The 14,904-nt window shown below is 43.5% G+C and overlaps 1 long non-coding RNA gene across 1 annotated transcript; it reads left to right on the top strand.

The window, feature by feature from the left end:
- The first annotated feature begins 6,853 nt into the window (after positions 1–6,853).
- On the top strand, positions 6,854–14,613 carry LOC120439826. The gene is made up of 3 exons (XR_005612804.1): positions 6,854–6,987; positions 11,298–11,363; positions 14,488–14,613. It is a non-coding gene; the product is annotated as an uncharacterized LOC120439826 (long non-coding RNA).
- Positions 14,614–14,904: the final 291 nt, after the last annotated feature.

The following is a 14,904-nucleotide window of genomic DNA, read 5'->3' as shown; positions in this document are numbered from 1 at the left end:
AAGCCTAAAGCTCATGGTCGTCAGTTCATTGCATGGTCTGCAGTCCGCTGGTCGACCTGCCATGTCTATGTTGTGTGTGGTGTTGTTCACTCCCGGTCCCTCGTTTCCTCCTATCAATGTTTTCCTGCGGCACCAGGGAGAGTTTTGGAGAGTTTTTCCCGCTGTGGAGCCAGCCACACCTGAGGAGTAATCACACTCACCTGTTGCTGATCAGCCTCATCGAGGGAGCTACTTAACAGAGTAGCTGAGCTTCAGTCGACGCTGGATCTTTGCAGTCAGTTCCCCAGCTAGTGAAGTGAAAGTGTTTCATGATGGCTGACTGTATAAATTCTACTTACTGCAGCAAATGTTGTTTCCAGTAGAGTTGGGGGAAACGAGTGGAGAGAGCTGGACACACTTCTACATAGACAGCAAAAGGGAGCGGAAATACTCACCACGGACCACAGGGAGAAGTCACGGCACGGGAGCACCATTTATTATTCTTGCACTGTGAATAAATGGACTGTATTCTACACAGGCAGTCTTGCATTTGGGTCCTGCCTTGGCCTACATGACAGACCCGCCGCCCTCCTGGCCATGGGAACATCAACTACCAATTCCAGAGAAGTTCTTGGGTGAGTTGGACAAAACAGTGGGAGTTTTCACTCAATGTACGCTTGTGTTTCGCCAGCCAAACCGAGCCTATGCCTCAGACAGCTCAAAAATGTCTTTTATGGTGGAGCTGTTGAAGCGTCACGCACTGAAGTGGACTCAGGCAGCTCTAAAGGCTCGCCCTGATTTATCTTATTTATCCTATCCTATGACTTTCTCGCCAAATTCTCTTGTTTGGCAAAAGCGTGAGCCCGGATGCAGCCGGACACAAAATGTTCAACCTTCGGCAAGGTAAGAGAAGTGTGGCTGATTTCTAAATTGACTTTTGGATATTGGCAGAGGACATGGTGTTGGGGGACAATGATCTCCGGGGGGACTTTCCTCAGCAGCCTCAATGAGGAGCTGAAACGGGAATTAGCCACCAGAGAATTGCCTAAATCATTGGATGCATTAATTTCCATGTGTGTTAGGATGGATGACCACATGCAGGAATATGGTGAGCGAGCTTCCAGTTTCCAATGACCCCATGGGGGATTCGTTTCCGGGGATCAGAGCCCAGAGACGAGGGGGGCTGCTGAGGAGGAGGAGCAACCGATGCAGCTCGGCCGGGCTCAACTTTCACCCTCGGACTGTAGGAGATGGCAGCGGGCCTGTGAGTGTGTTTTTTTTTTTTTTTTTTTTTTTGTTTGTTTGTTTTTTCTGTGGAAAAGGGACATTAGGGGAGATTATGCAGACACATGCTCTGCTCGGCTGACAGAGCAGACACATCAGTACAAGTAGGGATGCTGGCAGACACATTCAAAGACGCCTCCCTACTTGGTCTTCAGTGTTCAGCAAAATTCATACTCAGCACTCAAACCCACCAGTGTAATGCTCTAATTGACTCAGGCACAGTAAAATTTCATTGATCAAACACTCGCTAAGGAATTAAACATCCCGTTGACACCACTCACTGAACTCCTACAGGTTTCTGCCTTAAACTGCGCCAGGCTCACTTAAATTACCCATCACACTCAGGCCACCCCACTTGGGGAAGTCCCTCCGTCTGTGCATTGCCTTTTGGGGGTTGAACAAGACCCCAAAAAATACTTAAATACATAAAAATAAGTATCCCATGCCATTGCTGTCTTCCACTTTTGAACTTCTTCAACTTTTGAACTGCTTCAACTGCATTCCTGAGCTTATTTTCACCATTGACTTTCAGTCAGGATCAGGGAGGGAGATGAGTGAAAGATGGCTTTCAATACTCAACATTTTCAGTCCCTGATGTTCAATGTTCAACTAAGTATAAAAAGTTAATAGTGAACTGGACTTTACCTGGTCATGTCTTTCAGCCTCACCAACGCTCCCACAGTTGTTCAGGCCTTGGTTAATGACGTTTAGAGAGATTTCATTAACCACTGTGTTTTTGTGTACCTTGATAATATTCTGATTCTGAAGTCTCGGTTGAACATGAGAAGCACATCCGCCAGGTCCTGCAGCGGCTGTTGGAGGATCGACTGTTTGTCAAAGAGTTGAAGTGTGAGTTCCATGTTCAGTCAATCTCTTTTGGGGTTTATTGTGGAGCAAGGCCAGCTACAGGCAGATCCAGCTAAGATAAAAGGGGTGGTTGAATGGCCTGAACCCCAGACCCGTAAGCAGCTGCAGAGGTTCCTGGGCTTTGCAAATCTTTACAGACATTTCATTTGAGATTTCAGTCGCATTGCTCTGCCTTTCACATGCTTAACTTCTCTGAAGGTCTTATTCCAGTGTTCCCCAGCAAGCATTCATTCAACTCAAGCAGAAGTTCGCCTCTGCTCCCATTTTTGTTCACCCAGACTTCTCTCAGCCGTTCATAGTAGAAGTGGATGCATCAGATTTTGGAGTTGTGTTGTTACAGCGTTTTAGGAGGTAAGCTTTACCCATGTGCATTTTTTTTGTTGTTGTTTTGTTTCTCTGCGTCTCTCGCTGGCAGAGCGGATTTACGGCATAGGGGATCAGCAATTGTTGGCCATAAAGCTTGCACTGGAGGAATGGAGGCACTGGCTGGAAGGAATGGAACAGCTATTGGTCATCTGGACAGACCACAAGAACCTCGAGTACCTTCAAGCAGTTAAGCGCCTCAACTCCTGTTAGGTCAGGTGGGCTCTGTTCTTTACTCAGTTCAATTTGACCATCACATACAGACCCAGCTCCTGTAATGTGAACCCGGAGGCACTCTCCTGGCAATTCTCTCGGTCAAGGCGTCAGAGAAGGATGATGCCATCCTGCCTGCGGCCTGCATCATTGGGTACCTTACATGGGGGATCGAGGCCCTAATCAGAAGCGCTCAGCAGGAGAAACCTGACTGTGGGACGGGTCCTACAAACCAGCTATACATGCCCCCTGTGGTTCGTGGCAAGCTTATCCAGTGGGCCCATTATGCTAAGTTTTCGTGCCATCCTGGTAAGAAGCGCACTATATCATTCATGCAACGCTTGTTTGGGTGACCGTCTTTGGGCCAAGACGTCTAGGATTTTGTCTCTGCTTACCCTACCTGTGTGCAGAATAAAGCGTCCAACTCCCTGTCTCTCAGGCCTCTACCTATAACCAGAAGGCCCTCATCACACATCGCACTGGACTTTATAACTGGACTGCCAATGCCATACTCACCATTTGTTTTCTAAAGTTGCAAGTTTTATTGCTCTGCCCAAATCGCACACTGCATTAGAGACGGCGAAGCTGCTGACTGATCATGTGTTCCGCTTACACGGCATCCCTCGAGACATTGTGTCCGATCGTGGTCTGCAGTTCATGTCGCAGGTTTGGAAGGAGTTTTGCACCGTGCTGGGAGCCCAAGTGAGTCTTTCCTCAAGGTTTTATCCTTACACCAACGGGCAGGCAGAGAGGGCCAACCAGAAGTTGGAGTCTGCTTTCCACTGTGTGGCTTCCTCAAAGCAGTCCCACTTCCACTCACCTATCATGAGTGGAACATGCTCATAATTCAATGACCTCCTCTGCCACTGGTCTGTTGCCGTATGAGGCTTCATTGGGATATCAATCTCCGCTCCTGTCCATCACTGAAGGGGAACACGAGGTTCCCTCAGTCCAGCATCACCTCCGTTGCTGCTGGTGCCTGTGGAAATTGACCTAAGTCGCTCTCCTCAGGACCAGGACCAAAATAAACGACTCGCTGACCATTACAGGATCGCCTCTCCTGCAGTCCAGGGCAGAAAGTATGGTTGTCTAGAGCAAATGTCCCATTATGTACCCAGTTCAAAAAGCCTTCTCCTCGCTTTATTGGCATGTTTAACATTGAACTATGAACAGAATCAACTTTTACTAACCTGGATTATTGAGCATGACATCAAGACATTGTGACTGTGATTAATTCTGTGACTGCCTGATTGAACTTACCTCAAGATATGAAGATTCATAATGTTTTTCATGTCTCCCAGCTAAAGCCTGTCCGGTCCAGTCAAGTGTCTGTCTTTCAGGCCCCCCACCACCCACCCGGGTTATTGACGGCACCCCGGCTTACTCCATTACACAGATTATGGATGCCAGGTGTCATGGTAGGGGCTTTCAGTGTTTGGTGGATTGGGAGGGGTATGGCTCCGGTTGAGTAGGCTCCCCTGCACAGGGACCTCTGTCTCCTTGCGAGGCTCCTCCATCACCATCGCTTCCGGCTGTAGCACCCCCTCACGCGGCCCCTGCACCACCGCCGGCTGGCGTGGACCCTCACGCAGCTCCTCAAGCTCTGGCAGGAGCAGCCCCTTGCGCACCTCCTCCCCCTCCGGCAGGCATGGACCCTCGTGCGCCTCTTCCACCTCTGGCAGGCCCGGTCGAGGATACGCTGGTCACTCAGCAGTCCTCCTCTGGGGAGCCAGGACGGGTGCGGGCACCTGCTGTGCACCAGCCGCTCCCACTGGAGGAGTGGGTATGGGCACGGAGGCAGGCTGCACCTTGGCTGGTATTCCTCCACTCCCACGCCGCCGGGGAACGCCGGTGGGGGTGGTGGCAGTGTTGGCCAGGACCAGATCCAAGCTGCCAGATTCTTAATCACCTCCATACGATACTCGGTCTGCAACTCTGGTCTGTCGACTTGTCCACCACACTGAGCTTCAGTTGACGCTGGATCTTTGTGAGAAATGCAGTCAGTTCCCCAGCTAGTGAAGTGAAAGTGTTTTGTGTTGGTAGGTCGTAGGAATTGTACTTACTGCAGCGTCTGTTGTTTCCAGGAGAGTTGGGGGAAACAAGAGGAGGAAGCTGGACACGTTTGTACACAGAGAGTGGAAATACTCACCACGGATCACAGGGAGAAGTCAAGGCACGGGAGCAGGGAACAAGCTCATGAAGAGAGCACGCACTGAGGATTATTTGCACCATTTGTTATTCTTGCACTGTTAATAAAAGAACTGTATTCTACACAGGCAGTCCTGCGTTTGGGTCCTGCTTTGGCCTACCTGACACAAATCCTACCACCTTGGACTGCAGTTTGCTTCTCTGGTCTTTCTTCTGCTTTGAGATCCACTGCAAGCTGGTGGGCCACTCCAAAGACCTTCAAACAAACAGTGCATTGGAAAAAAATCTAATTTTTTTTGAATATGTATTATATTGTTATGTAACCTATATACACACTGAATTCTTCCTGAAAAAAAAAAATGAGAGTTGAAAATTTCATCCTTAAAAAAATGCACTGAAAAATGAAGAAGAGCTCAAGCGATGAAGAGCTGGACTTTCTAAACAGAAGAAGAAGAAACTGAGATTTGGGGTTCAATTCTCACAAGAAGGCAGCAGCAGGGAGAATTTCATGGTGGAAGCTGTATCATGTTTGCTTTAGTATATATTTCATGATCTCACTGGGGCAGTTTGAGCTCTTTTTGGCAGACTTGGTACCACATCTGAGGAGACAGAGAAATAATTTCAGAGAGCATGTAGCTGTCTGTCTGAGGTAAAACAGTGTTACTTTACCATTTACATATATGTGCATATTCAGCACCGGTGTGGTTTTGAGCTACAAGTGCACTGGCTGCCAAATGCAGTGGTCTGATTAGTCAGATCAGTTTATTTGCATGCAGAAAAATTGAACACGATATAAAAAAAATAAATGCTGTAGTTTTGTCCTGTGAAATTACAGAGCTGCATTGAGAATAAGGGAGTCAAAAAAATACTTTTAATACTCAAAATAGTCAAGCAAATTTTTACGTGTCCAGTACATAAAGGCCTACTAAACAAAAGCTGCAACAGGTGGAGAACTGGTTCATTCATGTGGCGCTACATCAACGTGTTTACACTGGATAAAAGGCTCACTGCTGATTATAGATCGCTAGATTAATTACTCATATATACATAATGGCAAACACCCACAAGATCAAATAATCTTGAGCAGTCTTTTGTGTTTTGCAGTCATCTAGGCACTGCCATTTGGTCGTTGAAGTCACTCAGATTTCTTGCACGTGTCCATTTTTCTTCCTTTCCCCACACATTTCACTTTCACTAAGTTCAAGAATTGACTATTCAAATATCACAATGACATGAGTTTTCATATTTCACAGATAAACTCATAGGAAGTTTTTTTTGTAAATGCAGATAAAGTTACTCTGTTATGAACTCTTGATTATTTTAGTCACTATACAATAAAATAAAAAATGGCAACACATTCATGAAAGTATGATTATGAGTGGTTGGAAAACAGCTCACACTGTGAAGATGAAATTAAATCCAAACAGACGGGATGTGCAGCTGCATCAAAAGGGTTAACAGTCTGGGTCCATGAGACTAAGAAGTGTGTGTGTCCGTGTGTGTGTGTGTTGGGGTGGGGGGTCAGTAAGTGCAGCTCTATAATGTCAGTCAGTATTGGAGTGTGAACATGTTTGAAAGCAGCAGCAACGAGGGAGGAAGGAGGAGAGAGAGAAGAAGGGCAAAGCCAGAGAGAAGTGGAGGAGGGGTGTCTGGTAGAGAGGGAAGGAGGGAGACAGAAAGAGAGGGGGAGGAGAGACAAGCCGAGTGTGCACAATATTCATTCAAACTGACAGAGGCTGTGTGTGTGTGTGTGTGTCCCAGTTTGCACTTCCCATTGCTCCATAGTCTCTCTCTCTCTCTCTCTCTCTCTCTCTCTCTCGCCAGACAGTCTGCAGTTTAAAGCAGTAGGAAGAAGACACCGGAGAGCCCACCGGAGAGGAAGAAAAGCAAGAGAAAGAGTGTTTTAAGCGACAGGCAAGGAGGAAGAGGAACAGGAAAAGGGAGGAGAGAGGAAGTAAGGAAAGAGCAGGGATTTGCTGAGAAGGTGGTGAGAGAAAGAAGACGGACGGGAGGATGAAAGGAAGAGGGAGAGAGAGACAGAGTGGTGGTTCTGTGGGAGGGGGAAAGAAGGAGGTGTAGAGACAGGAATGCAGGAAAAGAAGGGGAATGCTTCTGCTGGCAATGATGAAGGAGGTAAGTCAGTTTGGACCTTTAAATTTTAAATATGTGCATGTTTTTTCCCGGCTGATTGTTGTGCCTGCGGCTTAGCTCTGATCCCACAGCAGCCCTGACATCTACTTTCCATTGTTGCTCTGTGGGAGAGGCCGCTCGCCAGCGGACATGAATGCGATGTGACAGTGTGTCAGCGGATGTTTGCCGACACTGATGTGTGCATGCATGATGCAACACCAAGGAGGAACGCCCAGAGAGGCAGGGAAAGAGTGCAGAGAGGGCATGGAAGTGGATGTAGTACAGGACAGCGAGGCTGCACGCTAACACAGCAGCGAGTGCGTTCACACAGTGGGGCTTTTCATTCATAATTTCGAATGTGTGTGTGTGTGTGAAGGATGTGCACATTTTGTATCCATGGGTTTTAGGTTTGTGCATGGAGATGTGTTGAGTATTTTGTGTGTGCTGTGTGTATGTGTGCATGCACTTGGCTACCCCAGTGGAAGTGAATGACAATTAGATTAAAGTATTGATTTAGTCTGGGCCAGGTAGGGAGATGCCGTCTCAGTCACACACCCAGCAGCAAACTGGGGGGAAGGGCCATCACCATTCCCATTACACACACACACACATGCACACGCACACATATCTACGTGCATTAATAATTTTATTAAAAGCATGAGCCTGATGTTTATTCAAAGGTACCATTGGAAAACAAATCATCTTCAACAGAAACATAAGAACACGCTCACGCTGTGAAACTCACATAAACACAAATATCCGTGCAGTTTGCATTTCTAATGTTGACCTTAAGGAAAAGTCAGCGTCTGTTTCAGAACTCTGTGAACACACTCACAAAAACACACATGGTTTAACTGTGAAAGACTCACTCTTACACACACGCACACGCACAAACACACACACACACACACACACACACACACACACACACACACACACACACACACACACACACACACACACACACACACACACACACACACACACACACACAAAGATACCCATATGCACAAACATTGCTTAGACTCTTATTCACAACATCCATTATAAAAACAAATAAGCACACTTGCACACAAACACATGAACACACGGACTAATTTAACCTAGCACAGAAACAAACTCTCACTAAACCTCGCGCAGGCTCAGCATTGGCTTCCTCAGTAATGGCAGTGCCTCCCTTGAACTCATTCACTGGGTGGGTCATGGGTTCAAGTCCCAAGTGGGGGAGGGGGAGCAAGTGGGACAGTGGCTTTAAAGGAGGGAAGTAAGGAGGGAGAGACAAGGCCCACCACTCACTCTGTTGCTCGTTTCCCCTCCACCCCCAAGTCTCTCTTTACCCCCACCCCGTTTCTTTACTTTGCCACAATCTGTTCTCTCATTCAGACACACATGTGCTCACATGCAGCCATGCATGCACACACAGAAATATGCAGGAAGTGACTATGCAATCTCTGCTGTGTGTGTATTACTTGTGCACGTGTGGCAGGTTACTCTCTGCATCCTTGTTCTGTATGTGTTATCTGTTACTTAGCCCAATATTAAAACACACCTATTTGTATGGCTGCTATTAAGATTTCCATGGTAATGAATATGTATGTGTGCGTGTGTGCATGTGTGCGTGTGTGCGCGTGCTCTCAGGCTTATTTGTGATATATATGTATATTCTCTGGCCACTCAACCCAAACCGAAAAATTGTCAAACACACATTCACAGCACACTGCAGAGTACGGCAAAGGTGTCAGATTTGATCACAGCAGGAGCATCTACAAACTATTTTTAGCTTTTCCCCATGTGCCCTTGAGCAAGACACTCAACCACCTAGCTGCACGCACTGCTGTTCAGCAGTTCTGATCAGCACTGAAACATGCTCTGATTTTTATATGAGGAGAAAAATGCTTTTGAAACAGATTTTCAATTCTTACGCTTGCAGCATTTCCTCTGATGGGAGAAAAATCGGACAAAAATGGAGCAAATGTTAAAGAGGTCTAATTATGTAGCTTCAGGTCATATAATCACCAGTAAGTGCTGGTGACACAGAAAGTTTGGTCTGCAAATTGTATATATAAGGATTGATTTTTGCACATTAAGGTTTAAATGTTGCTCCCCTTTAAATCATGCGAGGAAGGAGCTCAGTCAAAACATGTTCACGTGCAGGCATGTGCTCATACAGCCACACATACTCACAGAAGGATCCTTGCACTTGTTTTGTGGCTTTAGCTTGATCGGAGATCTAAAACCAAAAACCTGAAAGAAAAAAAACCAACAAAATCGCCCCAAAACAACAAAAAAACGGCTCTTTTAACTCGATATAGAGCAAACATGCATGATATTTGCTGGTCCACATGAGTTTGAAAATACACACACAGCCTCTCTTTCATAAGGAAACAAAAGCGGCTGACCTTTGACCTTTACCATTCAGTCTGTCTGGAAAATACCATGCCTGGAATCGATCAACACTCCTCTCACCCAGACAGCCAACACCCCCATCCACCACCACCTTCTTATTCTCTTCACTCACCCTTGAATTCCCCCACCCGGCTCCCTTCTCCCACCTCCTCTAGTCCTCCATCAACACACAAACCAGCTCCGCTGCATTTATGCTATGAACTTCTAGCATAACAGCCTTGAGGTCTTATAGCATGACCACACACGCAGACATACAGGCCACACTTGAGCATTTCTTTTATCTGTGTTCTGTGGATTTTTGATGCCCTTTGAGTGAAATAGATTCCCACCACCATTACTGTACAGCATTTAGGTTGCAGGTGCTTCTTCAAAAAATGAAGCAAACTCCTTAGCAAAATATTGTGAATACTGAATTATTGGAATGATTGCCCTCTCTGCCATTTCCCAAATGCATTCAGATGCTAAGGACACCAAAAAAAGTCCTTTGCCAATACTTCTTATTCTCTCTTGTGCTTGTCACAACAAAAATAACATGTGTTCAAACACATTTAACAACAACAGATTTCTTATTTTTTTAAAAGTAACTAAATATCAAATTTGCTAAATTGTATAACTAATATGTCACTTTTCTCAAACTATGTAAAAAAAGTGCAAGTACTCTGTTGTAACATGTTATATCCAGTATATCCATGTTACATCACAGTATTGTGGGAAGCTTTGTTATGCTGCTTATCCAGCCATTGTGTGTTTAAGCTAGTCTTCAGCTGCGTCTTAACATGCTCTTTCACTATGTGGGCCTGTGCTTATCCTACTGGTCATGCAAACGACGCTCATGTTGGAATATGTAAAGTACAAATCATATCTTTGACAAAACCCAGGAAAACATGTTTTTTTTTTTTTCAATTAAAATTCACATCATCACAGGGAGGCAAACAGATTGAATAACAGATGAATATGAACCAGTTACACTTCAGAAATGAGACATCACACCTGGGTCACTTCGCATGTCTGTGTCATGTCAATGTCATTTTGCATGTCATGTCTACACAAATCATCGGCGTAACTTTGTGCTGAACAAGATCTCTGTCTAAATAAATAAATAAATCTGGGTAAATTCCCAGATGATTAAACATGCAACCATTTTGCTGGTAATAACTGAAATGAGTAAAGAAAATCAACAGCCTATTTATGCAAGATAATTTTATTGGGGGGGTTATATTGGTTGGGTCTGATTATTGGGGGGGTCATAACTCCCCTAACCCCCCTGGAAATTACGCCCCTGACACAAATGGCACCACTTGATTTCTTGGCTCAAGATGGCTTCAAAGTACCCTGTGAAAATAATTTCTATCATAATGTAGGACAGAAAATTTTGGCACAGAATGTCAGGTCAGTTCCCATAACAACTCAATTTAGTATTTTCAAGGATCTGAGATGGCTAGAGTGGTTAATCAGAAGGTTGGCTCATCAACCCGCTCTCATTGAATGCTCATATTGAAGTATCATAAGGAAAGATACTGAAAACCTAATCACCATCTGTTGCTGTGTGTGTGTGTGTGTGTGTGAGAGAGAGAGACAGACAAATAAAAGCACTTAAAATATAGATAAAAAAAAACTAAAGATAAAGTCCTGTCTGAATAGGTGAATAGGTGTAAAAAGTACTTTGAGTACATTACAGTGAAAAAGACATGCAAAAGGAGTTGGTGGAGGTCATTGCTTCTAGATTTGAATAGACAGTAAATCATTATATGTATATATATATATATATATATATTATCTTTGAAGCATATTCAGATATTTAATAGAAACAGCACTCTACATTTCCCCCTAGCTTTTTTTGTGTATATAATTGATTGATTTCTACCTGTATACACCAAATATCCCACATCTTTGGCCTTGTCTTTCAGCTGCAGCTGTAAGAAGAGTCCAGTGTCACAGTCTGCTGTCACAATGTCACAAACAAACTGGTGCAGGTAAGTCATTTCGATTTGGAACCAGTGATCTAGCAATAACAGAAAAAATACAACAGTGGAAGACAGCATGAAACCTACAACATGGCTGCTTCTGTTAGACAACTAATTCAAATGCGTTGACTCAATTTGGTAATTAACTCAGAGGGTTGCGTTTTCACTGATCTTTAGGGCAGTTTTTGCAGTAATTAGATTCCCACTTGTTATTATACTGAAAATGCTTCCTGAAACTTGAAACTTTCAGATCGCTACAGTTTTGCACCATGATGTTTTTATTGAGAATAGATATGCTAACACAAATGACAGACTTTTAATATTTTATATTTACTGTAATGCCTCAAAATGTAGAATCTATTACCTGGAATTTATTCAGTATTTCCATTTATTGCCTAATTCCAAATATCTTCAGCCTAACGTTATTGCACAGTCTAAATTTGTACTGTAGCTGTTTGAGATATTAAAGCAGGTTTAGGTACCTTTGCTATATGCTGCATCATTGATCAAAATGTGTGGGTGCACCTGCAGAGCTCTTGTCACTTCCTGTTTAGCGTCTTCGCCGGTTCGTCCTGTCATGGCTGTCCACCCCTTGCGGCACTGGAGGACAGGCTGTTTGTTAGCTTGCTGTCAGCCTGAGTTTTTCAAGTCTTGGAGAACATTCAACGCTGTCGGTGAGTTTGTGACTCAGAGAAAACCATCGAGTGTTGAGTGTACCCTAAAACTTGAGATCACAACAACTCACAACACCACATACCACATAATGTGCAACACTCAGATATTACATAGTAATTTTTAGCAAAACACAGAAGTAAATTCTAACATTAACAATGGCTGCAGTCTGTTAAGGTGTCAAAAATTTCAAGAACAATCTTACTTACTTAAAGCTTGTTAAATAGTCACGACTTTTACTCTGTTTATTCATGTTTCTGGATACAAAGTTTCCAGAAATGAGGACATTTTTGTGTCCCCAAACATAAGTTTTCTTCTGATACTGTATTTAGGCAATTAGGTGATGTAAATAATATGAATATTTGACAGTTTTAAGGTTAACAAAGTCTTCATTTAGAGGCTGGAGGGATTGGTGTTGGCATTTTTCAGCTCACACATCAGACCCCAGTTAAAATCTTGAGAGGGTTGATCTTTTTTACCTCAGTTGTGCTATTTTAATCACATCTATAGAAACTACTTGGCTAGATTTAAGCCCTGAAAGGTAATTGGTAATGTTTAAGCTAAAAAGTACAATGATTTAGTTTGCACAAGAAAAACTGGAAACAAAAACGACTGGGTCAGTTAAAAAAAAATATTCATATTAGTTAATATTTCAAAAGCAGGGGAAATGACGAACATGTCTACATGTACATGACAACTCTCCCAGCTGTAGAAAAAAATGTAAAAGTGCCACACTAACCGGAAATGAACACGACACCATTTCCCTTCTAACTAAAAGATGTGCCCGTTGCAAACTGCAGCGCCGATGCAACTTTTACTTTGAAGGCGAACGATCTCCACTTCCGGTTCGTGTTGAACTTGGACTCATAGCTAGTAGCTAGCTAGTATTGGGAGACAAACTTGAAAAAGTACAGTCAGTGGCGGCGGTGTGTTAGGAGCCAAGGCTTCAGTGCATCACCTTCTCTGTAACCAGTTTCCCCCAGCCAGAACCAGCAGCCCAAGGGAAAAACATTTTTGAGCAGCAACGTGTGGTTGTATAACGTACAATATTGTTGGACAACCCTTGAGCACCGTGTCTGTGATGTCAGTGGGCCTCAATAAAAAGTTTTTTTTTTTTCTGTGGGTGTGTTTAGCTGCGCTTAATTTAGGTTTTATTTCAGTATCTTTGTATACCCAAATCTGGGCTTCCTCCCCATTTTTATTAATTTTTAAGTAATAATTTGTTTTATAGACTTTACTAAAGATAATCAAATAATATATTCTGTTCAAATAGAGGCCAGGTGACTTTAAAGTTGTACCATCATATTTTTTCACCTGTTTTATTACACACACAGGAAGCATGTATCCAATTGTTTTGTGAATATTGTATCACTTTGTTTCTGATTGGCTGTTACTTATTGTTACATTGTATAAAGCCCTACCTTGGCCAGTTCTAACCCAGTGCATGATTCCGGCTCACATTCATCGCTGTCGGTGGGTTAGTAATGGCATAAACTCGCCGGGCGATGAATGACAACCGTATCCATGCTTGGCTGTGGTTCCTGATGTCTTCTTTTTTGTTTCAGCTGCTTGCATCTGCTTAACTGATGGATTGTTTGTGTTGTTTTTCTAAATGAAACATGAACCCCAACAGAAAATAAAGATTTTCAAACAGATTCAAATTACTGTCATATTTGGTGTGTCACAAGATGCATGATTATTTTAGAAGGATTGTCAGCGTAATTTTTCGTTTCTTTGTTATGAATTCTGATAATAAAAAACAAGAAGGAAAAACAGAATTATACAAAATGAGAGCATTTTAGAGATGTTGTAAAGGCCTAAAAGAAACTGAAACAGAATACAAAATTTCTAAAAGGTCATGGACATAATCATCACCATACATCTGTATGATAGCAGTATGCAGTCCTGAGGATGATAGGAAATTCCTGCTCTCATCTGGGAATGACAAAGGCACCCCAAAACCTGGAATGTGACTACACACCAGATTACACACATTAAGGAGTGGGACTCTGTAGAGGATGTTTTGGGATTAGGCCTCAGGCTCCACATATGTGTAGACATGTGTGGCGAAGTACAAAATGCGGTATATGTGCCAAAAAGCTATGCTAACTGAGAGCCAACAAAGGTAACGTTGTTGGTATTACTTGGAAATGAGCCAACACAGGACACTTAAAGCTCACACATGTTTTCTGACATTTGGCCAGAATGCTGTTTCATAATGATACAAACAAATGTAAAGCTCAGTTTATACTGTCACAAAGTTTTTGCATAGCCTGTATTACACATACATATACTCTGTTCATTAGTACAGCATAAAATAATGAAAGCCACATTCAGTAGCCAGGTTTCATTTGACTGGGTTTTGTTGAAGACATACTGCACATATCTACACATTTATATCTTCAAAAACAATTGGACTATTAGACATGTAGTCAACTCCTCCACCTCTTCCTTGCTGCAGGGGTTTCCTGCTGTCTGGTGTTCAGCAGGTGAAGTGGAGCTCAGGCAGACTGAGACTGTGTGACAGACTTGGCCACTTGGGGATATTCCACCTTTGACTCTAAACACTTTCTTTGATAGAGGTTGGTTTATGTTTCGTCATTCACAGAACTTGTTCTTTTTGGATGCTGTCCTGATCTGCAGCCAGCCGTTCTGTTTTAGAGCCTTACCAGGGGTTTGCATCATGTGACGAATTCTTTGAGGTTCTGCTCTTGATTGTTGACAAGGAAACCTGTCGGCCTACATCTTGGAGAGCATTGTTGACTTGCTGCACAGCCATAAAGGGATTTTCCTTCACCATGCAAAATATTTACAAGTTTTTGCGATTGCATTCTATTTTCTTTCTTCTTCTTCTTTTTCTGAGTGTATCCAAATGCTG

The sequence above is a fragment of the Oreochromis aureus genome, linkage group 4 (assembly GCF_013358895.1).
Source record: "Oreochromis aureus strain Israel breed Guangdong linkage group 4, ZZ_aureus, whole genome shotgun sequence".
Taxonomy (NCBI): Eukaryota; Metazoa; Chordata; class Actinopteri; order Cichliformes; family Cichlidae; genus Oreochromis; species Oreochromis aureus.
The sequence above is the reverse complement of the archived record's forward strand: the minus strand, read 5'-3'. Positions and strand labels throughout refer to the sequence as shown.